Source organism: Dipodomys merriami, unplaced genomic scaffold, assembly GCF_024711535.1.
Source record: "Dipodomys merriami isolate MVZ:Mamm:240054 unplaced genomic scaffold, mDipMer1.0.p SCAF_95, whole genome shotgun sequence".
Lineage (NCBI taxonomy): Eukaryota > Metazoa > Chordata > Mammalia > Rodentia > Heteromyidae > Dipodomys > Dipodomys merriami.
This window is the reverse complement of record NW_027206568.1, coordinates 2,445,971-2,473,948: the sequence shown is the minus strand read 5'-3', so window position 1 is coordinate 2,473,948 and position 27,978 is coordinate 2,445,971.

The following is a 27,978-nucleotide window of genomic DNA, read 5'->3' as shown; positions in this document are numbered from 1 at the left end:
ACCTAATACACTAATTCTAAACCCTAACACTAACCGTCACCCACACCCTAACCCTCACCCGAAACCCAAAACTCACCCTCACCCTCACCCTAACCGTAACCCTAACACTCACCCCAAACCTAACCCTAACCCGAACCCTAACTCTAACCCTCACCCTCAACTTAACCCTAACCCGAACCCTAACCCTAAAACTTACCCTAACCCTAAAGCTAAACCTAACCCTAAATCTTACTCTCATCCTAATCCTCACCCTAACCCTTTTCCTCACACTAACCCTAACCCTAACCCGTACACTAACTCAAACCCTCACCCTAAACCTAACCGTAACCCTCACCCTGAACCTAACCTAACCCTTTTCATCACCCTCACCCTAACCCTCACCGTCACCCTAACCCTCACCTTAAACATAACCCTCACCTATTCCCTAACCCTCACCTTCACCCTCACACTTACCCTCACCCTAAACATCAACCTAACCCTAACCCTCAGCCTAACCCTAACCCTAACCCTCACCTTAAACCTAACGCTAACCCTAACCCTCACCCTCACCCTAAACCTCACACTAACCCATACCCTCACCATAACCCTAAGGATAACACTAACCCTAACACTCACCCTCACCCTAAACCTCACCCTAACCCATACCCTCACCATAACCCTAAGGGTAACCCTAACCCTAATCCTCACACTCACCCTAACCCTTACCCTTACCCTCACCTTAACCCTCAATGTCACCTTAGCCCTCACCCTAACCCTAACCGTCACCCACACCCTAACACTCACACTCATCCGAAACCTCACCCAAAGCCTCACCCTAACCCAAACCCTAACCCTCATCCCAACCCTAAATCTCACCCTAACCCTAACTTTAACCCTCATCCTCACCCTTACCCTAACCCTAATCCTTACCCTAACCCTCACCCTAAACCTTAATCTAACCCTAACCCTAACCCTAATACTCACTCTAACCCTAACCTTCATCCTAACCCTCACCCTCACCCTAATCCTCACCCTAACCCTAACCCTAACCCTAAACCTCACCCTAAACATAACATTAACCCTGACCCTCACCATTAGCCTCACCCTAGCCCTAACCGGAACGTTAAAACTCACCCTAACCCTCACCCAAACCCTTACTCTCACCCTCACCCTCACCCTAACCCTCACAACTAATATTAAACCTCACCCTAACCCTAACACTAACACTAAACAAAACCCTCATCCTATCCCTCACCCTAACCCTCACCCTCAACATCACCCTAAACCTAACACTAACCCTCACCCTCAACCTAATCCTTAACCTCACCCTAACCCTAACCCTTACCCTTACACTAACCCTCTCCCTAATCCTAACATTCACCCCAACCCTAACCCTACCCCTTACCCTAACCCTCATCCTAAACCTAATCCTAACCCTAACCCTCACCCTAACACTAACCCTAAACCTATCCCTAACCCTCAAAAACACCCTAACTCTCCCCCTAACCCTAATGCAAACCCGAACCCTCAACCTCACTCTAACCCTAACCCTAACCCTAAACCTCACACTAACCCTAACCATCAGCCTAACTCTAAAATTCATCCTATCCCTAACCCTCACCCTAATCCTCACCCTGACCCGAATCCTAACCCTTACCTAACTGACACGCTCTCCCTCACCCTCTCCCTCTCCCTAACCTTACACTAAACCTAACAAAAACCCTCACACTAACCCTCACCCTCACACTAAACCTCACCCTAATCCATACCCTCACCCTAACCCTAACCCTAACTCTAACCCTCACACTAACCCTAAGCCTCTTCCTAACCCTAACCCTACCCCTCACCCTAAGCCTCACCCTATAACTAACCCTAACTCTAAAACCTAACCCTAACTCTTACCATCACCCTAACCCTCATCCTCAACCTAACCCTAAAATTAACCCTAACCCTCACCTTAAGCCTCACCTAAACCTAACCCTAACCCTAAACCTCACACTAACAAGCACCCTAACAGTAAACCTAACCCTCACCCTAATCCTAACACTCACACTAACCCTAACCCTCACCCTAAACCTAAACCTAACCCTATCCCTCACCCTCAAGCTCACCCTCAGTTTAACCCTAACCCTAACACTAATCCTAACCCTAAACCTCACCCACACCCTCACCCTCACCCTAACCCTATCCCTAACCCTCAACCTCACCCTCAGCCTCACCATAACCCTCACCCTCACCCTAACCCTAATCCTAACCCTATCCTGATCGCTCAGCCTAACCCTAACCCTAACCCTAATGCTAACCCTATCCCTCACCCTCACCTTAACCCTCACACTAACCCTTACCCTCACCCTTATCCTAAACATCACCCTCATTCTAACCCTCACTCTAACCCTCACCCTAACCCTAACCCTAACCCTAACTTTAACACTAACACTAACACCAACCCTAACCCTCACCCTCACCCTCACCCTCAGCCTAACATAACCCTAACCCTCAACCTCACCCTAACGCTGACGTTAACCCTAACCCTCACCCTCAGCCTAACCCTCTCACCAACCCTAACACTCATCCTAAACCTAAACCTCACATGAAAGGTAACCCTCACTGTAACCCACACCCTAACACTAACCATAAACCTAATGCTAACCCTAAACCTCACCCTCACCTTAGCCCTAATCCTAAACCTCACGCTAACCCTAACCCTAATGCTATACCTAAACCTAAACCTCACCCTAAGAATGATGCTAAGCCTAATAGGAAACCTCACCCTAAACCTCACCCTAACATTTAACGTCAGCCTAACCCTCACCCTAACCCTATCCCACAGCCTAACCCTAACCCTCAGCCTAAACATTATGCTAACCCTCAGCCTAACCCTCAGCCTAACCCTCATCCTAACCCTCAGCCTAAACCTCATCCTAACCCTCACCCTCACCCTAACCCTAAACTTAACCCTAACACTCATTCTAAACCTAATGCTAAAACTAATGCTAACCCTAAACCTCACACTCACCCTAACCCTCACACTAACCCTTAGCATCACCCTAACCCTAACCCTAACTCTCACACTAAACCTAACCTTCACCCTAACCCTAAACCTAATGCTAACCCTAAACCTCACCCTCACCTTAGCCCTAATCCTTATCCTCACCTAATCCTAACCCTAACCCTAATGCTATACCTAAACCTAAATCTCACCCTAAGAATGATGCTAAGCCTAATACTCAACCTCAACCTAAACCTCACCCTAACACTTACCGTCAGCCTAACCCTCACCCTAAACCTATCCCTAAGCCTAACCCTAATCCTCAGCCTAAACACTATGCTAACCCTAACCCTAACCCTAACCCTCAGCTTAACCCTCATCCGAACCCTAACCCTAACACTAATCCTAACCCTCACCCTCACCCTCACCCTCACCCTAACTCTAAACCTAAACCTAAACCTAACACTCATCCTCACCCTCACCCTAACCTAACACTATCCCTACCCCTCACACTAACCCTAAACCTCACCCTATACCTCACCCTCACCCTAACACTAAACCTAACCCTAACCCTCACCCTCACCCTAGCCCTAATAATAACCCTAACCCTCATCCACACACTAAACCTCACCCTAACACTTACCCTCACCATAACCTTACTCCCTAAGCCTAAACCTTAACCTAACCCTCACCCTCAAATTCACCTTACCCCTAAATCTAACCCTAACCCTCACCCTAAACCTAACCCTAAACCTAACCCTCAACCTAACCCTAACACTCACACTCATCCTAAACCTCACCCTAACCCTAATATTACCCCTCTCCCTAACCATCACCCTAACCCTAACCCTAACACTCAATCTAACCCTACCCCTACTCCTCACCCTCACTGTCACACTAACCCTAAACCTAATGCTAACTCTCACCATAACCCTAATCCCACCCACACCCTAACCCGATCCCTCACCCTCACCCAAACCCTCATCCTCACCCTAACCCTCATCCTCACCCTAAACATCACCCAAACCCTAACCCTCACCCTAAACCTGACCCTCACTCTCAGCCTAACCCTAACCCTAACCCTATTGCTAATCCTAACTCTCACCCTCACACTCACCCTAACCCTAACCCTAACCCTAACCCTAACCCTAACCCTAACCCTAACCCTAACCCTATCCCTAACCCTCACCCTAACACTAACCCTCACCCTATACCTCACCCTCACCCTAACCCAAACCCTAACCCTAACCCTCACCCTAACACTCACCCTAACCCTCACACTAACCCTAATCCTCATCCTCAAACTAAACCTCACCTTAACCCTCACCCTCACCCTAACTCTAATGCTAACCCTAACCCTCACCTTCACACTCACTCTCAACCTAACCCTTACACTTACCCTAACCCTAACCCTCTTCCTCAACCTAAACCTCACCCTAACCCTTACCCTCACCATAACCCGCAAACTAACCCTAAACCTAAACCTACCGCTCACCCTAACCCTCACCCTAAACATAACCCTAACCCTAACCCTAATGCTCACCCTAACCCTAAACTTGACCCTCACCCTAACACTCACCCTAACCCTTACCCTCACAATAAACTTATCCCTGACCCTAACCCTAATCCTAAATCTCAGCAGAACACTCACCCTCATCCTAACCCTCACCCGGACACTAAACATCACCCTAAAGCTAACTCTTACCCTAATGCTAAACCTAACCCTCACCTTCACCCTAAACCTCACCATAATCCTAACCCTCACAGTAACCCTAACCCTAACCCTCACCCTACCCTTAACCCCTACCCTCATCCTAACTCTAACCTTCACCCTCACCCTCATCCTAACCCTAAACCTAACCCTAACACTCATCCTAAACCTAACGCTAAACGTAATGCTAACCCTAAACCTCACACTCACCCTAACCCTCACACTAAACCTTACCATCAACCTAACACTAACCCTAACTCTCACACTAAACCTAACCTTCACCCTAACCCTAAGCCTACCCCTCCTTCTAACCCTCACCCTAAACCTAACCCTAAAGCTAATCCTCACCCTATCTTTAACCTTAACCCAAACACTCACCCTAACCCTCATGCTCACCCTAAACTTAATGCTAACCATAATCCTAACCCTCACCCTAACCCTCACCCTTACACTAACCCACACCCTAAACTTCACCCTAACCCTAACCGTAAACCTAACCTTCACTCTAACCTTCACCCTAACCCTAACCCTCACACTCATCCTAACCCTCACCTTAAACGTTAGACTTACCCTAACCCTACACCTAACCCTCAGACTAACCCTAACCTTAACCCTCAGCCTAACCCTTATGCTAACCCTAAATATAATCCTAAACCTCACCCTAAACATAAACCTAACCCTAACCCACACACTAAGCTTAACACTCACCCTAACTCTAACCCTAACCCGAACCTTCACCCTCACCCTGACCCTCACCTCAGTCTGACCCTAACACTAACCCTATTCCTAATCCTAACTCTCAGCCTCACCCTCACCCTAACCATCACCCTAACCCTAAACCTCACCCTAACCCTAACCCTAACCATCAGGCTAAACCTAACCTCAGGTTAACCCTCACCCTCACCCTAATCCTCACACTAACCCTAACACTTACATAACTGAAACACTCACCCTCACCCTCACCCAAACCTCACATTCACCCTAGCCCTCACCCTAACCCTAACACTAATCCTAACCCTAACCCTCTACCGACCCTCACCCTAACCCTAAACCTAACCCTAATGCTGAACCTCACCCTCACCCTCACCCTAAACCTAAACATAACCCTCACCCTAAACCTAACCTTCACCCTTACGCTCACCCTATCCCTAACACTAACCCAACACCACACCCTTACTCTAACCCTCACCCTAACCCTTATCCTCACAATAAACTTAATCCTAACTCTCACCCTCACCCTAACCCTCACCCTAACACTTATCCTCACACTAACACTAATCCTAACCGTCACCCTAACTCTCACACTAACACTAATCCTTACCCTATCACTCACCCTAACCCTAACCCTCACCCTAAACCTTACACTCACCCTAACCCTAAAACTCACCCTCACCCTTAACCTCACCCTAACGCTTACCCTCACCCTAACCCGCAAACTAACCCTAACCCTAAACCTACGGCTCACCCTAACCCTCACCCTCATCATAACCCTATACCTAACACTCACCCTAACCCTAAACCTCACCCTCACCCTAACCCTCACCGTAACACTTACCCTCACACTAACCCAATCCCTAACCCTAACACTAATTCTCAACAGAACACTCACCCTCACCCTAACCGTCACCCGCACACTAAACATCACCCAACCCTAACCCTCACCGTAACCCTAACCCTACTCCTCACCCTAACCCTAACCCTCACCGTAACCCTAACTCTCACACTAATCCTAACCCTAACACTTACCCTCACCCTCACCCTCACCCTAACCCTAATCCTCATCCTAACACTAACCTTCACCCTCAGCCTCACCCTAACCCTAACCCCAACCCACACCCTCACCCTACACCTCACCCTAACCCTAACCCTAACACTTACTTAAATGAAAACCTCACCCTCACCCTCACCCTCACCAAAAACCTCACCCTCACCCTTGCCCTCACCCTAAAACTAACCCTAACACTAAACCTAACCCCAACCCTCACCATCACCTTAACCCTAACCCTAAACATAACCCTAACATTCATCCTAACCCTAACTCTAAACCTAATGCAAACCATAAACCACACAATCACCCTAACCTTCACCCTAACACTTACCGTCACCCTAACCCTAACCCTAAACCTAACACTAAACCTCACCCTCACCCTAACCCTAAGCCTTCCCCTCAGCCTAAACCTCACCATAAACCTAACCCTAACCCCAATCCTCACCATATCCTTAAGCTTAAGGCAAAACCTCACACCTGTTGCAACAATGAGAAGTGCAAAATGTCATGTCAAAACCAGCTTTACAATGTCGGTGTGGGGGGGGAGGGGGGTATAATTGGGTGGGGGGAGGGGGGTAAAATTGGGTGGGGGGAGGGGGGAGGCGGGGAAGGGAAGGGAATGGTAAACAAAGGAGGAGGCTGCAATGCTTGGTAAGAAATGTATGCATTATGCTGCCCATGTAATTGTAGCCCCTCTGTACAGTATGTTCTCAAATAAAATAAAATACAATTAAAAAAAAAAAAAGAACATTTTAAACCCCACCAGAAGGGTACAATCATTAATTGAATTGTAAGCAGCTCTCAAATGATAAACAAGTAACAAACACACAGAAAACTTGTAGATCAAAAGCAACTTAAGCAATTTATCAGCCAAGGCAGGCTACAGAGTTTATTAGGGGGTAATAACACAAATGAACTGGGAAAAAAATGATTCATGAAACGAGACAATTTCAACAGTATCTGGACACTTGATGATATTGAGAATTTACTGTTGTTTTTAAATTTTAAATAAATTCTGTTTTTCTGTGAAAAAAAAAAAAAACCTCACACTAACCCTTACCCTAACCCTAACCCTAACGCTAAACCTAATCCTCAGCCTCACCAGTACACTCACCCTAACCCTTACACTCTACCTAACACTTACCCACACCCTCACCCTCAACCTAACCCTAACCCTAACCTTCACCATAACGCTCACACTGACCCTAACCCTCACCCTCAACGTAACCCTCAACCTAAACTTTAACCTCACACTAATCCTTACCCTAACCCTAAACCTAACCCTCACACTAAACCTAACCCTAACCCTCAGCCTAAACCTTATGCTAACACTAAATCTAACACTAACCCTCACACTAACCCTAAACCTAACCCTAACCCTAACGATGACACTAACCCTAACCCTAACCCTCAGCCTAACCCTCAACCTAACCATAACCCTAACCCTAATCCTAACCCTCACCCTCACCCTCACCCTAACTCTAAACCTAAACCTAACACTCACCCTCACCCTCACCCTAACCTAACACTATCCCTAACCTTCATCCTAACCCTAACCCTCAAACTATACCTCACCCTCACCCTAACCCTAACCATAACCCTAACCGTAACCCTCACCCTAACCCTAAAATTAACCCTAACCCTCATCCTCACACTAAACCTAACCCTAAACTTTACCCTCACCATAACCTTAACCCTAAGCCTAAAACTAATCCTCACCCTAACCCTAACCCTCACCCACACACTAACCCTCACCTTCACCCTCAACCTCACCTTCACTGTAACACTCACCCTAACCCTAAACCTAATCCTAATCCTAAACCTAAGCCTCACCCTCAAACTCACCCTAACCCTAACCCTCAACCTCACCCTCTCCATTACCCTCAGCCTAACCCTAATAATAACCTAATCCTAAACCTCACCCTCACCCTCACCCTCACTCTAACCCTAAACCTAAACCTAACAAACACCCTCACCCTTACCCTAAACCTAACACTAACCCTAACCCTCAAACTAACCCTAACCCTCACCCTAATCCTAAACCTAACCCTCACCCTCAAACTCACCCTAAGTCTAACGCAAACTCTAACCCTAACCCTCACCCTCACCCTCACCCTCAACCTAACCCTCACACTCACCCTAAACCTCACCCTAAACCTGACCCTAACCCTGTCCCTACTCCTCACCCTAACCCTAACCCTAACCCTCAACCTAACCCTAAACCTACCTCTAACGCTAACCCGCACCTTAAACCTAATCCTCACCTACACCCTAACCCTCACTTTCAAACTAAATATCAACCAAATCCTAACCCTCACCCTAACCCTAACACAAACCCTAATCCAAACCCTCACACTCACTCTAACACTCACCCTAACCTTTACTCTCACCCTAACCCTTACCCTCACCCTAACCCTAACCATAACACTCACATTAACCATAACCCTCACTCTAACCCTAATCCTAACCCTGACCCTAACCTTCACCCTCACCCTTACCCTCAGGCTCTGCTTAACCCTAAACTTAATCCTATTCCTAGCACTAACCCTCTGCCTCACCCAAAACAAAACCCTAACCCTTACCCTCACCCTCACCCTCACCCTCAACCTAACCCTCACCCTCACCATAAACATCACCCTAACCCTAACCCTCACCTTAAACCTAACACTACCCCTCACACTAACCCTCACCCTAACCCTAACACTAACCCTCACCCTCACTTTCAACCTCACCCTCAGCCTAACCCTAACCCTCAAACTTATCCTAACCCTAAACCTCACCATAATCCTCCACCTAACCCTGACCATAACCCTCACCCTCACCCTAACACTAACCCTAACCCTAACTCTCACCCTAACCCTAACCCTAACCCTCAACCTAACCCTAACCCTCACCCTGACCCTCACACTAAACATAACCATAACCCTAATCCTCACTCTAACACTTACCCTGACCCTAACCCTCACCCTAAACCTAACCCGAACCCCCACCTTAACCCTAACCCTCATCCTAAACATAAGCTTCACCCTCACTCTCACCCTCACCCTCACCCTAACTCTCATCCTAACCTTAAACCTAAACCTAACGCTAACCCTAAACCTCACCCTCACCCTAAACCTCACCCTAACCCTTACCCTCACCCTAAAACTAACCCTAACCCTCACACTAAACCTAAACTTCACCCTAAACATAACCCTAATCCTCACACTAAACCTAACCCTCACCTTAACCCTCACCCTAAACCTAACCCTCACCCTCACCCTAACCCTAATGCTAACACTAACCATCACCCTCCTCCTAACCCTCACCCTCACCCTAACTCTCACTCTAACACTTACCCACACCCTAAACCACACCCGAACCCTAACCCTAAACCTAACCTTCACCCTAACCCTCACGTTACCCCTAACCATAACCCTAACCCTAAACCTCACCCGAGCTCTCACGGTAACCCTAACCCTCATCCTCTCCATAACCCTCACTCTAAACTTTACCCTCAACCTAACCCAAACCCTATCCCTAAACCTAACACTCACACTAAATCTAACCCTTACCCTCAGCCTAGACCTTAGACTAAACCTAAACCTAACAGTAACCCTCAACCTAACCGTAACCCTAACCCAAAACCTCACACTCAACCTCCACTTCCCCCTCAGCCTTACCCTTTACATAATCCTAACCCTAAACCTGAACCCCACCCTCAGCCTAACCCTAACCCTAACCCTAACGCAAACCCTCACCCTCACCCTCACCTAACCCAAACCCTAACCCTAACAATAAACCTAACCCTAACCCTCACCGTAAAACTCACCTTAACCTAATCTTAACCCTAACCCTCACCCTCACCCTCATTCTAACACTCACCCTCACCCTGACCCTCACCATCACACTAACCCCCACACTAACTCGAATCCTCACCCTAAACCTAACCCTAACCCTCACCCTCACTTTCATCCTCACCCTCAGCCTAACCCTAACACTAATCCTAACCCTAACCCTCACCCTTACCCTAAACCTAACCCTAACCCTCACCCTCACCCTCACCCGCACGCGCACCCTCACAGTAACCCTCACCCTCACTCTCACCCTCACACTATCCCTCAACTTCACCCTAAACATCACCCCAACACTAACCCTCACACTAACCCTAATCCTAACCCTCACCTTACCCCTAAACCTCACCGTAACGCTCACCCTAACCCTAACGCTAACCCTAACCCTCACCCTCACACTAACCCACACCCTAACTCTTATCCTCACACTAACGCTAACCCTAACCCTAACTCTAACCTTCACACTAACCCTAATCCACACTCTAACCCTATCCCTACACTTCACCCTGACTCTCATACTAACCCTAACCCTCAAGCACACCCTAATCCTCACCCTCACCCGAACACTCACCCTCACCCGAACACTCACACTCGCCCTAACACTCACCCTCACAATAAACATCACCCTAACCCTAAATCTCACCCTAATCCAAACCCTAAACCTCACCCTAAATCTAATCCTCAACCTAAACCTATCCCTCACCCTGACCCTCACCCTAACCCTAACCCTAACTCTAACCCTCACCCTTACCCTAACCCTAATACTCACCCTAAACCTAAACTTCATCCTCACACTAAACCTAACCCTCACCCTCACACTAAATATAACCCTCATCCTAACCCTTACCTCACCCTCACCCTCTCCCTCACCCTAACCCTCATCCTAACCCTAACCTTAAAACTAATGCTAACCCTAAACCTCAGCCTCACCCTAACCCTCACCCTAACCCTTACCCTCAACCTAACCCTAACCCTAACCAACACACTAAACCTAACCCTCACTCTAACCCTAACCCTAAACCTCACACTAAACCTAACCCTCAACCTAACCCTAACCCTATACCCTGAGCCTAACCCTCACCCTAAATCTAACCTTAACCGAAATCCTCACCCTATCAGTAATCTTAACCCTAATGCTCACCCTCAACCTCTCCTTCCCCCTGAGCCTTACCCTAACCATAACCATAATCCTAACACTCAACCTAACCCTCACCCTAAACCTATCCCTCAGCCTCACCCTAACCCTCACCCTAACCATTACCCTCAACCTAACCAAAACCATAACCCTAAACCTAACACTCATATTAACCGTAACACTAACCCTCACCCTATCCCTTATACTAACCCTAAACCTAAATCCAACCCTCACCCTAACCTGAACCCTCACACTAACCCTAAACCTAACCCTAACCCTCAGCCTAAACCTCATCTTAACCCTAAATCTAACCCTAACCCTCACGCTAACCCTAATCATCACCCTCACCCTAAACTTTACCCAAACCCTAACCCTATCCCTAACCCTAACTCTATCTCTACCCAAACACTCTCCCACACCCTAACCCTCACCCTCACACTAAACATCAACCTAACACTAACCCTCAACCTAACCCTAACCCTAACCCTCACCCTAACCGTAACCCTAAACCTCACATTAACACTAAGCCTAACCCTCACCCTCACCCGCACCCTCACCTTAACCCTATCCCTAACCCTCATCCTAACACTAACCCTCACCCTCACTCTAACCCTAAGTCAAAACCTCACCCTAATCCTCACCCTAACCCTAACGCTAAAACTTACCTAACCGAAAACCTCACACTCACTCTCACCCTCAACCTAACCCTCAACCTAGCCCTCCCCCTAAAACTAGCCCAAACCATAACCCTAACCCTCACCCTCACACTCACCCTTACCCTCACCCTAAACCTAACCCTAACCCTCACCCTAACCCTAACCCTCACACTGAGCCTAACTCTCACCATAAACCTAACCCTACCTCTCAGATTAACCCTCACCTTTACCCTAACTCTAACCCTCACCCTAACCCTAACACTATCACTAACCCTCACACTAACCCTTACCTTAATACTGAACCTAACCCTCACCCTCACCCTCACCATAACCCTAACACTCACCCTAATCCTAAACCTAACACTAGTCCTCATGCTAAAACTTACCCTCACCCTCACCCTAACTCTAACTCTCATCCTCACCCTAACCCTCACCCGAAGCCTTACCGTCACCCTAACTCTAATCCTAACCCTAACCCTAACCCTCACTCTAACCTCTAACCCTAAACCTATCCCTAACCCTCACCCTAACCCTAACCCTCATCCTACCTCACACTAAACCTAACCGTCACCCTATCCCTTACCGTCACCGTAAACCAACCCTAACCCTCACACTAAACCTAACCCTCACACAAACTCTAATGTTACCCCTCACCCTAACCCTTACCCTCAACCTAACCCTAATCCTAATCCTCACCCTATCCTTAACCTTAACCCAAAACTACACCCTAACCCTCACCCTCACCCTAATGCTAACCATAACCCTCAGCCTCACCGTAATCCTCTCCCTAACACTTTAGCCTCACCCTAACCCTCACCCTCACCCCAAAACTCACCCTAACACTCACCCAAACCCTAACCCTCACCTTAACCCTAATCCTTATCTTAACCTTGACGCTAACCCTCACCCTCAATCTAAACCTCACCCTAACACTTACCCACACCCTTACCCTCACTCTAACCCTAACCCTAAACCTAAAATTGACCCTAACCCTCAACCTAACCCTAAACCTCACCCTCACCCTAACCCTCACCCTAAACTTTACCCTCACCCTAACTCTTACCCTAAAACTAAACCTAACCCTCACATTAACCCGAACCCTAATCCTCAGCCTAATCCTTATCCTAACCCTAAACCTAGCCCTAAACCTCACCCTAACCCTAACCCTAACCCTTAGCATAACCCTCATCCTAACCATAACCCTAATCCTAACCCTCACCCTAACCCTAACCGGAAACCTAAACCTCACCCTAACCCTAACCTTCAACCTCATCCTCTCGATCACCCACAGCCTAACCCTAAATCTAACCTAATCCTAAGCCTCACCCTCACCATCACCCTAACTCTAACCCTAAACCTAAACCTAACACTCACCCTCACCCTTACCCTAACCCTAACACTATCCCTAACCCTCAACCTAACCCTAACCCTCACCCTAATCTTAAACCTAACCCTCACCCTCAAACTCACCCTAAGTCTAACGCAAATCCTAACCCTAACCCTCACCCTCACCCTCAACCAAACCCTCACACTCACCCTAAACCTCACCCTAAACCAGACCCTAACCCTGTCCCTACCCCTCACCCTAACTCTAACCCTAACCCTCAACCTAACCCTAAACCTACCCCTAACGCTAACCCTCACCCTAAAACTAAGCCTCACCCACACCCTAACCCTCACCCTCAACCGAACCCTCACCCTCACCCTCACCCTCATCTTCACCCTAACCCTCACTCTCACTCTAAACATCACCCAAATCCTAACCCTCACCCTAACTCTAAAACAAACCATAATCCAAACCCTCACACTCACCCTAACCCTCACCCTAACCTTTACTCTCACCCTAATCCTTACCCTCACCCTAACCCTAACCATTACCCTCACACTAACCGTAACCCTCACTCTAACCCTAATCCTAAACCTGACCCTAATCTTCACCCTCACCCTGACCCGCAGCATCAGCTTAACCCTAACCCTAATCCTATTCCTAATCCTAACCCTCACAATCACCCTCAACCTAAACCTAACCCTAACACTAATCCTCACCCTCACCCTCACCCTCACCGAACACTCACCCTCACACTAAACATCACCCTAACCCTAACCAACACACTAATCCTAACCTCAGCTTAACCCACACCCTCAACCTAATCCTCACCCTAACTGTAACACTAATGTAAAGGAAACCTTCACCCTCACACTAACCCTCACCCTCACCCTAGCCCTATCCCTAAACCTAACCATAACACTTACCCACACCCTATCGCTCACCCTCATCCTCACTCTAACCCTAATCCTAACCCTAATGCTCACCCTACACCTCTCCCTAATCCTAACTGTGACCCTAACCCTCACCCTCATCCTAACCCTCATGCTCACCCGAAAACTCACCCTCACCCTAAAGGATACTCTCACAATAAACATCACCCTAACCCTAACCCTCAATCTAACCCTAACCCTAACCCCCACCCTAACCCTAAACCTCACGCTAACCCTCACCCTAACCCTTACCCACAACATAATCCTATCCCTCACCCTCAACCTTACCTTCACCCTAACCCGTACCCTCACCCTAACCCTTATCCTAACCCTCACCCTAACCCTAACCCTCACCCTCGCCCTAACCCTCACACTAACCTTTACCCTCACTCTCACCCTAAACCTCACCCTAACCTTTACTCTGACCCTAACCCTACCCTAACCCTTAACTTAACCCTCACACTAACCCTAAACCTAACCCTCTCCCTAACCCTAACCCTAACCCTCACACTAACCCTAACCCTCACCCTCACCCTCAGGCTAACTCTAATACTAAGCCTAACCCTCACCCTCTACCTAATTCTAACCCTAAACCTAACCCTAACCCTCACCCTCACCCTCAACCTAACCCTAAACTTATACCTAACACTCACCCTAACGGTAATCCAAAACCTATACCTCACCCTCTCCCTAACCCTAACCATAACCCTCACACTAAACCTCACCCTAACCCTTACCCTCAACATAAACCTAACTCTAACCCTAATCTTCACCCTAAACCTAACATTCACCCGCACCCTAACCCTAACCCTATTTCTAAACCTAAACCTCACCCTTAAACTCAACCTAACCCTACACCTAACAGTAACCCTCACCCATACCCTCACCCTAACACTCACCCTCACCCTAAACCTCACCCAAACCCTAACCCTACCATTCACCCTCACCCTCAGACTAACCCTAACCCTAATCCAAACCCTCAACCTAACCCTAATGCTACCCATAACCCTCACCCTCACACTAAACCTAAACCTAACACTAACACTCAACCTAACCCTAATCCTCACCCACCCCCTGACCCTCACCCTCACTTAACCATCACCCTCATGCTAAACATCACCCAAACCCTAACCCTCACCCTAACCTTAGCCCTAACCCTCATCCTAACCCTAACCCAATACCTAATTGTCAACCTCACCCTATTCCTCACCATAACCCAAATCCTTGGCTAAAATAAACCCTCAACATAAAACTCACACTAACACTCACCCTCACCTTAGCCATCACCTTAATCCTAACCCTAACACTAAACCTCACCCTCACCCTAAACCTCACTCTAATCCTTACCCTTACCCTAACCCTAACCCTAACCATAACCCTCACAGTAACCATTACCCTCACCCTAACCCTAAACCTAACATTAACCCTAACCCTAACCCTCAGCCTCACCCTCACCCTCACCCTCACTTTCAGCCCAACCCTAACCCTAACCTATTCCCAATCCAAACCCTCACCCTGACACTTACCCTAACCCTCACCCTCACCCTAACCTTCACCCTCACCCTAAACCTTACACTAACCGTAAACCTCACCTTAACCATAACCCTAACCCTTACCCTAACCCTAACGTCATCTTAACCCTAACCCTCACGTAAACAAAAACCTCACGCTCACCCTCAACCTCACCCTCACCCCAACCCTAACCCTAACCCTATGACTCACCCCAACCCTAACCTTCACCCTAACACTAACCCTCACCCTCCACCTCACCTTAATCTTAACCCTAACTCTAATCCTAACCCTCACCCTCACCGTAACCCTCACCCTAACCCTAACCCTCACCCTCACGCTTAGCGTAACCCTAAATCTCACAGTAAACCTAACCCTAACCCTAACCCTTACCCTCACCTTAACCCTCAACCTCACTCTAATCCTCAACCTAACCTTACCTTAACCCTTACATAAACTAAAACCTCACCCTCACCCTCAACGTAGCCCACACCCTAACCCTAACCCTAAACCTAACCCTCACAATAATCCTAACCCAAACCCTCAGCCTAACAAACTCATCCTAACCCTAACCCTAACATTAACCCTCACCCTAAACCTAATCCTAACCCAAACCCTCACCATAACCCTAAACCTCACACTCAACCTCACCCTCACCCTCAGCCTAAACCTAGAGCTAACCCTACTACTAACCCTCACACTCACCCTAATTCTAACACTAAACCAAACCCTCACACTCCCCCTAACCCTCACCCTAACCCTCACCCTAACCCTAACCCTCACCCTCACCCCAACCCTCACCCTAACATTTACCCTGACCCTAAACCTAACTCTAACCCTAAACCTAACCCTCACACTAACACTAAGCCTAACTGTGAACCTAACCCTTATCCTAATCCTAAACCTAACCCCAACCCTCAACTTAACCCTAACCCTAACCCTAATTCTTTACCCTCACACTAACCCTAACCCTAAACCTCAGCCTAAGGCTCATCCTAACCCGAACGCTAACACTCACACTCACCCTAAACGTAACCCTAACCCTAACACTTACACTAAACCTAACCCTCACCCTCACCCTCAGGCTAACTCAAATATTAACCCTAATACTAACCCTCACCCTCACCCTAACTCTAACCTTAAACCTTACCCTAACCCTCACCCTCACTCTCACCCTAACCGTAAACCTATCACTAACCCTCACCCTAACCCTAACCCAAACCCTATACCTCACCCTCACCCTCAACCTAACCCTAACACTAACCCTAAGCCTAAGCCTCACACTAAACCTCACCCTAACCCTTACCCTCACCATTAACCTAACTCTAACCCTAATCCTCACCCTAAACCTAACCCTCACCCATACCCTTACCCTGACCCTCACCCCAACACTCACTGACACCATAACACTCTTCCTAACCCTAACCCTAACCCTACCCTTCACCCTAACAATCCTACTAAACCTAACCCTAATCCTAACCGTCAACCTAAACCTAATCCTAGCCCTAACCCTCACCCTCACACTAACCCTAAATCTAATGCTAATACTCAACCTAACACTAATCCTCAACCACACCCTAACTCTTACCCTCACTTGAACCCTGACCCTCACCCGAAAATTCATCCTCACCATAACCCTCACCCTCATGCTAAACATGATCCAAACCATAACCCTCACTCTAACCCTTGCCCTAACCCTCACCCTAAACCTAACCCTCAACCTAACCCTCACCCTCACCCTAATCTTCACCATAACACTAAACCCTGGCTAAAAGAACCCCTCACCCTTACCTTCACACTAACCCTCACCCTCCCACAAGCCCTCACCCTAAATCTAACCCTAACCCTAAACCTCACCCTCACCCTAAACCTCACTCGAACCCTTCCCCTCACCCTAACCCTAACCTTAACCCTAACCATAACCCTCACAGAAACCGTAACCCTCACCCTAACCCTAAACCTAACCTAAACCAAACCCTCACCCTCACCCTCACCATCAACTCCAGTCTAACCCTAACCCTAACCGTATTCCCAATCTTAACCCTCACCCTTGCCCATACCGTAATCCTCACCCTCACCCTAACCCTCACCCTCACCCTAAACATCACCTAATACTAAACCTCACCTTACCTCTAAACCTAACCCTCACCCTAAAACTAACCTCAGATTAACCCTATCCTTGATGTAAACGAAAACCTCACCCTCACCCTCACAATAACCATCGCCCTCACCCTATCCCTCACCATCACTCTAACCATAACCCTAACGCTCAACGTCACCCTAACCCTCACCCTCAGCCTATTCCTAACACTAAACCTAACCCTAACCCTCACACTCACTCTAACACAAACCCTAACCCTAAACTGCACCCCAACCCTAACCCTCACCCTAACACTTATCCTAATCCTCACCCTCACCCTAATCCTAACCATAACTCTAACCCTAAACCGCACCCTCACCCTAACCCTCACACTAACCCTTACCCTCACCCTCACCCTAACCCTAATCCTAACCCTCACAGTAACCCTACCCCACACCCTAACCCTAACCCTCACCTTAACCCTCAACCTCACCATAATCCTCACCCTAACCTAACCTTAACACTTACCTAAACTAATCCTTCACCCTCATCCTCACCCTAACCCTCACCGTCAGCCTAGCCCACACCCTAACTCTAACGCTAAACCTAACCCTCACACTAACCCTAACCCTAACCCTCAGACTAAACCTTAATCTAAGCCTAAACCTAAAATTAACCTTCACCCTAACCAAACCCTAACCCTAACCCTAACCCTAACCCTCACCCTAAAACTAACCCTAACCCTAACCCTCACCCTAAACCTAAACCTCACCCTCAGCCTCACCCTCACCCTCCGCCTAAACTTAGTGCTAACCCTAATCCTAACCCTTACCCTCAACCTAACTCTAACCCTAAACCAAAATCTCCCCCTCTTTCTCACCCTTAATCTAACCCTCACTCTACCCCTAACCCTCACCCTCAACCTCACCCTCACCCTCAGCCTAACCCCTAGTCCTTAACCTAATCCTAACCCTTAACCTACCCCTGAACCTAACCCTAACCCTAACACTAACCCTAACCCTCACCCTCACCCTCACCATAGTCCACACCCTAAACCTAACCCTAAACCTATCCCTCACACTAACCCGTACCCTAACGCTCAGCCTAAACCTAATGCTAACCCTAAACCTAAAACTAACCTTCACCCTAACCAAACCCTAACCCTAACCCTAACCTAAACCTAAACCTCACACTAACCTTAAACCTAACCCTCAGCCTAACGCTCATCCTAACCCTAAACCTAACCCTAACCCTAAACCTCAACCTAACCCTCATCCTAACCCTAACCCTAACACTACCCTAACACTGACGCTCAATTTAACCCTCCCCATAACCCTAACTCTAACCCTAAACCTCACACTCACCCAAACCCTAATCCTAACACTAACCCTAAACCTCACCCTAACTCTCACCCTAACCCTGACCCTCACCCTAAACATCACCCTAACCTTAACCCACACCTTAACCCTAACCCTAACCCTCAGTGTAACCCTAACCTCAGCTTAACCCTAACCTGATGTAAACGAAACCCACACCCTCACCCTAATCCTCACCTTAACCCGAAACCTGACATAAACGAAACCCTCACCCTCACCCTCACATTAACCCTCACCCTCACCCTAGCCCTCACCCTTACCCGAACACTATCCATCAACCTCACCCTCAGCCTAAACCTAACCCTACCCTAACCCTAAACCTCACCCTCACCCGCACCCTCACTCGCACCCTAACCCTAACAATAACCCTAACCCTCACCCTAACACTAAACCTCAACCTCACCCTAACCCTAATCCTAACCCTAATTCTAATCCTAACCCTCACCCTCACCCTAACCCTAAGCCTAACCCTTACATCAACTTCACCTAACCCTAACCCTAACTCTCACACTAACCCGAACCCTCACCCTAACCGTAACACTAACCCTAAACCTTACCTTCACAATCACCCTAACTCTAACCCTTACCCTCAGCCTAACCCTAACCCTAACAGTCACCCTAACTCTAAAACTAGTCCTCACAATAACCCTAATCCTCAACCACACCTTAACCCGAACCCTCACCCGAACCCTCACCCTAACACTAACCCTAAACCTAACCCTAAACCTCCCACTAAATCTATCCCTCACACTAACTGTATCCCTACCCATCACCCTAAACCTCACCCTAACCGTAAACCTAACCCTAATCCTCACCCTATCCCTAAACCTAACCCTCACCCTCACACTCACCCTAGCCCTCACCCTAACCCTACACCAAACCCTAACCCTCACACTAAACCAAACCCTAACCCTATACCTAACCCTACCCCTTAGCCTAAGACTCACCCTAACCCTAACCCTAACCCTAAACCTAATCCTAGCCCTATCCCTAACCCTAACCCTAACCCTCACCCTCACCCTAGCTCTCACCTTAACCTCACCCTAACCCTATCCCTAACCCTAAACCTCACCCTCAATGTAACCCTCAAGCTAACCCTTACCTACACCCTAATCCTAACCCTGACCCTAACCTTAACCCTAAAATTCACACTAAACCTAACCCACACCCTAACCCTAACCCTACCCCACAGCCTAACCCTCATCCTAAACCTAACCCTAACCCTATCCCTCAACTTAACCCTAACCCTGACATTAACCATAACCCTCAACCTAACCCTAATCCTCACCCTCACCCTCACACTCACCCTAACTCTAACCCGAACCCAAACCATAACCCTCCCCCTACCCCTCACCCTCAACTGAACCCTCACTCTCACCCTAATGCTCACCCTCACCCTAAACCTAACCCTAACCATCACCCTCAATCTCACGCGCATGCTCACCCTAACCATAATCCTCACACTAACCCTCACCCTGACCCTCACCCTAACCCTAACTCAAACACTAAACCTAACCCTCATCCTCACCTTAACCCTAAACCTACCCCTCACCCTAACCCTCACGCTCACCCTAACTCTAACCCTAACCCTAACCCTCCCTCTCACCCGAACCTTCACACTCACCCTCACCCTAAACAGCACCCTAACACTAAACCTAACCATAATCATAACCCTAACGCTCACCCTAACCCTAACCCTCACGTTAACCCTCAACCTCACGCTAATCCTCACCCTAACATAACCTTTACCCTTACCTAAACTAAACCCTCAACCTAACCTTCATCCTCACACTAGCCCACACCCTTACCCTAACGCTAAACATAACCCTCACACTAACCCTAACCCTAACCGTCAGCCTAAACCTTATCCTAACCCTAAACCTAAAACTAACCTTCACCCTAAACAAACCCTAACCCTAACCCTAACCCTAAACCTCACCCTAATCCTAACCCTCAACCTCAACCTCAACCTCACCCTCAGCCTAAACCTAGTCCTAACCTAATCCTAACCCTCAACCTAACCCTTACTCTAACCCTAAACCTAACGCTCACCCTCTGACTCCCACTCACCCTAACCCTCACCCTAACCCTAAACCTCACCCTAAACCTCACCCTCAAATTCAGCCTAATCCTTGTCCTAACCCTCACCCTGTACCTCACCCTCAAACTAACCCTAACCCTAACCCTAACCCTCACCCTCACCCTCACACTCACCTCACCATAACTCTATCCGGCACCCTCAATCTAAACCTGACCCTAACACTTGCCCTCACCCTAACCCTCACCCTAACCATAACCATGAACCTAACAGTCACCCAAATGCTCACCCTAACCCTAACACTAAACCTAACCCTCACCCTCAGTCTAACCCTCACACTAATGCTTACACTCACACTAAAACTAATCCTCACACTAACCCTAAACCTAACCCTAACCCTAACCCTCAACTTAACCCTCACCTTAATATTAACCCTGACCCTAACTGTCAAACTAACTCTAACACTAAACCTAAACCTCACCCACACCTAACCCTCACCGTCACCCTAACCCTCACCCACACGCTAAACCTCACCCTCACTCTCACCCTCACCCTTACCCTAAACCCAAACCTAACCCTCAGCCTAACCCTAACCCTCACCATAACCCTCAAACTCCCCCTCACCCTAACCCTAATGATAACCCTAACCCTCACCCTAAACCTCCCCCTAAACCTAACCCTAACCCTAACCCTACCCTAAACCTCACCCTCACACTTACCTTCACCCTCACACGAAACCTCACCCTCATCCTAACCCTCACCCTCACCCTAAACATCACCCTAACCCTAACTCTCACCCTAACCCTAAACATAACTCACACCCTCACCCAAACACTAACCGTAAACCTAAGCCTCCCCCTCAAACTCATGCTAACCGTAAACCTCACTCTTACCATAAACCTCACCCTAACCCTTAAACTTACCATAACCCTAACACTAACCATGACACTCACACTAAACCTAACCCTCACCCTCACACTAACCCTAACCCTACCTCTCACCCTAAACCTCAGCCTAACCCTAACCCTCATGCTAACCCTAACCCTAACCCTCACTTTCACCCTAGCCCTCACCCTTACCCTAATCCTAACACTTACCCTAAACCTAACCATAAACTTAACCCTCACCCTCACCCTAACCCTAACCCTAACCCTCATCTTAACCCTCCCCCTAATCCTAAACCTGATCCTAACCATCACCCTAAAGCTAACACTAAACCTAAACCTCACCCTCACCCTAACCGTCACCGTCACCCTAACCCTCTCTCAAACCTGAACCCTCACCTCAACCTAACCTTCACTCTCACCCTAACCATAAACCTAACCCTAATCCTCTCCCTAACCCTCACCCTCACCCTCACCTCACCTAAAGACTAACCCTAAACCTAATCCTAATCCTAACCCTCACCCTCACCATAAACCTAACCCTAACCCTAATCCTAAACCGAACCCTCACCTTCACCATAACCTAACAGTAACCATCACCCTCACACGCACCCTTACCCTAACCCTAACCCTAAGCCTTACCCTAACCCTAACCCTCACCCTAACCCTTACCCTAACCATAACCCTCACCCTCATTCTCACCCTAACCCTAACAATAACCCTATCCCTCACCCTAACCATTATCCTCACACTTACCCTAAACCTAACCCTAAACCTCACCCTAACCCTGAACCTACCCCTCACCCTAAACCTCACCCTAATCCTAACCCTAACCCTAACCCACACCGTAAACCTAACCCTAACCCTCACCCTCACCCTAACCCTCATCCACACCCTAATCTGAACCCAAACCTGAACCCTCACAGTCACCCTAACACTCACCTCACCCTGAAAATCACCCTAACCCTAACCCGCACCCTAACCCTAAACATAACCCTCACCCTCACCCCAACCCTAAACCTAACTCTAACACGAACCCTCACCATAACCCTCACCCTCACACTCACACTAACCCTAACCCTCACTCTCATCCTAACCTTCACTCTAACCATTACCCTAACCCTACCCCTCACAATAACACTTACCCTAACCCTAACCCAAACCCTAATCCTCACCCTCACCCTAGCCCTCATCCATACGCTCAACCTAACCTTAACAATCACCCTATCGCTCACCCTCACCCTAACCCTCACCCTAACACTTACCCTCACCCTAACCCTAACCCTCACACTAATTCTAACCCTCACCTGAACCATAACCATAATCCTCACCGTATCCCTCATCCTAACCCTAAACATAACCCTCAACTTAAACCTAAACATAAACATTACCCAAACCCTAACCCCCACCCTCACCCTCACCCTCAACCTCAGCCTAACACTAAGCCTAACCCTAATCCTAAACCTAACACTCACCCTCACACTCACACTAATTCTAACCCTAACCATCACCCTAACCATAAACCTAACCCTAACCTACACCCTAACCCTAAACACCACCCTAACCCTAACCCTAACCCTCACACTCACCCTAACCGTAACTCTCAACCTAACTCTCATCTTAACACTAACGCTAACCCTAACTCTCACCCTAACTCTAACCCTCACCCAAACCCTCACCATAAACCTCACCCTAACCCTAACCCTCAAACCCACCCTAAACCTTACCCTAACCCTTGCCCTCAACCTAACTGTAAACCTAACCCTAAGCCTCACACTAACCCTAACTCTAACACTCAGTCTAACCCTCATCCTAAACCTATCCCTAACACTAATCCTAACCCTAACCCTCACCATCACCCTCACTCTAACCATAACCCTAACCCTAACCCACATGTTAACCCTCACCCTCACTCTCACCCTAAACATAACATTAACAATAAAACTAAGTCTAACCCTAACCATCACCCTCACCCTCACCCTAACCCTAACCCTAACACTAACCCTAAACCTAACCCTAATTCTTATCCTCACCCTAAACCTAACCCTAACCGTCAAACTCACACTCAAACTCACCCTCACCCTAACCCTCACGCTCAGCCTCACCCTCACCCTAACCCTCAACGTCACCCTAAAAATCACCCTAACCCTAACCCTCACCCAAAACTTAACCCTTACCCTAACCATAACCCTAACTCTCACCCTAACCCTAATGCTAATTCTTACCCTCCACCTCAACCTAAACCTCACCGTAAACCTTATCCTCACACTAACCCTAAACCTCACCCTCAGCCTCACCCTCACCCTAACCCTAACCCTAAACCTAAACCTTACTCTAACCCTAACCCTTACCCTAACCCAAACCTAACCCTAATCCTCACCCTAACCGTAACCCTAACACTAACCATCATCCTCACCCTCATCATAAACCTAAGCTTAAATATAACCCTCACCCTAACCCTAACACTTACCGTAACCCTAAACCTACCCCTCAACCTAAACATCACCCTCACCCAAAACCTAACCCTGACCCTCACCCTAAACCTAACTCTAACCCTAATGCTAACCCTAAAACTAACCCTCACCGTAACCCTAACACTTACCCTAAACATAACCCTAACCCTAACCCAAACGTTAATCTGAACCCTAACCCTCACACTAACCCTCATCCTAAACTTTATCCTCATAGTCACCCTAACTCTAACCCTAACCCTAACCCTCACACAAACCCTAACTCTCTCCCTAAACTTAACCCTACCCCTCACTCTAACCCTCACCCTAACCTGTATCCTAACCCTCACCCTCACCCTAACGCTCACCGTCACCCTAACCCTCACCCTAAACTGAACACTAAACAACACCCTAACCCTCACCATCACCCTCACCCTCACCCTCACCCTCACCCTCACCCTCAACATAACCCTCACCCTAACCCTAACCCTAACCCTCACCCTCACACTAATCCTTAACCTCACCCTAACCCTAACCCTTACCTTGCCCCTAACCCTCACCCTAATCCTAACATTCAGCCTAACCCTAACCCTACCCCTTTCCCTAACACTCATCCTAACTATAACCCTAACCCTCACCCTCACCCTAACCCTAACCCTCAAAAACACCCTAATCCTCATCCTCAACCTGATCCTATCCCTAACCCTAACCCTAATCCTAACCTTCACCCTCACCCTCACCCTCACTCTAACTCTAACACCCAGCCTCACCCTAAACCTAACCCTCATCCTAACCTTAAACCTAAACCTAATGCTAACCCTAAACCTCACGCTCACCCTAAACCTCAACCTAACCCTTACCCTCACCATAATCCTAACCCTAACCCTCACCCTATATATAACCCTAACCCTAATCCACACCCTATCCCTAAACTCAACCCTAATCCTCAACCTAACCCTCACCCTCACCCTAACCCTAATGCTAACACTAACCCTCCCCCTCCCCCTAACACTAACCTCACCCTAACCCTCACTCTAACACTTACTGACACCCTAACCATCACCCTAACCCTATAAATAAACCTAACCTTCCGCTTACCCACACGCTAACCCTAAAAATAACCCTAATCCTAACCATAACCCGAACCCTCACCATAAATCTAATCCTCACCCTTTCCCTAACCCTGACCCTAACCTTTACCCTCAACAAAAGCCAAACCCTAACCCTAAACCTAACACTCAAACTAACCCTAAGGCTTACCCTCAGCCTAACCCATATCCTAAGCCTAAAACTAACAGTAACCCTCACCCTAACCCTAACCCTCTACCTAGCCCTCCCTCTAACACTAATGCTCACCCTAACCCTAACCCTCACACTCACTCTCACCCTAACCCTAAACCTAACCCTCTCACCTTAACCCTAACCCTCACACTGAGCCTAACCCTTACACTAACCCTAACCCTACCTCTCAGACTAACCCTCACCTTAACCCTACCTCTAACCCTCACCCTAAGCCTAAGCATATCACTAACCCTCACACTAACCCTAACCCTAATACTGAACCTAACCCTCACCCTCACCCTCACCATAACACTAACACTCACCCTACTCCTAACCCTAACCGTAGTCCTCACGCTAACACTTACCCTCAAACTCACCCTAAACCTAACCCTCAACCTCACCCTAACACTCACCCTAAGCCTTACCCTTACCCTAACTCTAATCCTAACCCTAACCCTCACCCTCACCCTAATGCTAACCCTAACCAGCAGACTCACCCTAACCCTCACCCTAACACTTACCCTCACCCTAACCCTAACCCTTACTCTCAACCTAAACCTCACCCTAACACTTACCCAAACCCTAACACTCACCCTAACCTTAACCTTAAACCTAATCTTGACGCTAACCCTCAACCTCACCCTAAACCTCACCCTAACACTTACCCACACCCTTACCCTCACCCTAAACCTAACCCTAAACCTAAACTTGACCCTAACCCTCACCCTAACTCTCACCCTAACGTTTACCCTCTCCCTAACTCTTACCCTAACCCTAAACCTAACCCTCACACTAACCCTAACCCTAACCCTCAGCCTAACACTTATCCTAACACTAAACCTAGCCCTAAACCTCACCTTAACCCTAACCCTAACCCTCAGCCTAACACTCATCCTAATCCTAACCCTAATCCTAACCCTCATCCTAAACCTAACTGTAAACCTAAACCTCACCCTAACCCTAACCCTCACCCTCACCCTCCCCATCACCCTCAGCCTAACCCTAATCCTAACCTAATCATAAGTCTCACCCTCACCATCAACCTAACTCTAACCCTAAACCTAACCGTAACACTCACCCTCACCCTTACCCTAATCCTAACACTATCACTAACCCTCAACCTAACACTAACGCTCGTCCTAATATTAAACCTAACACTCACCCTCACCCTCACCCAAACTCTAACCCTAAACCTAACCCTAACACTCACCCTCACCCTTACCCTAAGCCCACCCCTCTCCCTAGCCCTCACCCTAACCCTAATGCTAACCCTAACTAACCCTCAACCTAACCCTAACCCTATCCCTAACGCTTATCTTCACCCTAACCTAATCCTCACCCACAACCTAACCCTCACCCTCAACCAAACCCTCACCCTCACCCAAACAATCATCCTCACCCTAACCCTCACACAGACACTAAATGTCACCCAAACACTAACGCTCAACCTAACCCTAACCCACACCCTAATCCAAAACCTCACCCTCACCTGTACACTCACCCTAACCCTTACCTCACCCTAACCCTAACCATAACCCTCACAATAACCGTAACCCTCACTCTAACCCTAACCCTAACCCTCACCCTAACCTTCATCCACACCCTGATCATCACACTCAGCTTAACCCTAACCCTAAACCTAACCCTAACCCTAAACACTAAACCTAACCCTAACCCTAATCCTCACCCTCACCCTCACCCTAACCCTAACCCTCACCCTAAACATCACCCTAACCCTAACCCTCACCCTAACCCTAACCCGAACCTTCACCCTGAACCTAAACTCAGCATAATCCTCAACCTAACCCTAAACTTTACCGAACCGAAACCCTTACCCTCACCCTTAGCCTAACCCTCACCCTCACCGAAGACCTCACCCTAACCCTAACCTTAACCCTAACTCTCACACTCAAACTCCCCTACACCCTCAGCCTTACCCTAACCATAACCCTAATCGCAACACTAACGCTCAACCCCAACCTCACCATAACCCTAACCCTAACCCTAACAATAACCCTCACCCTCATCCT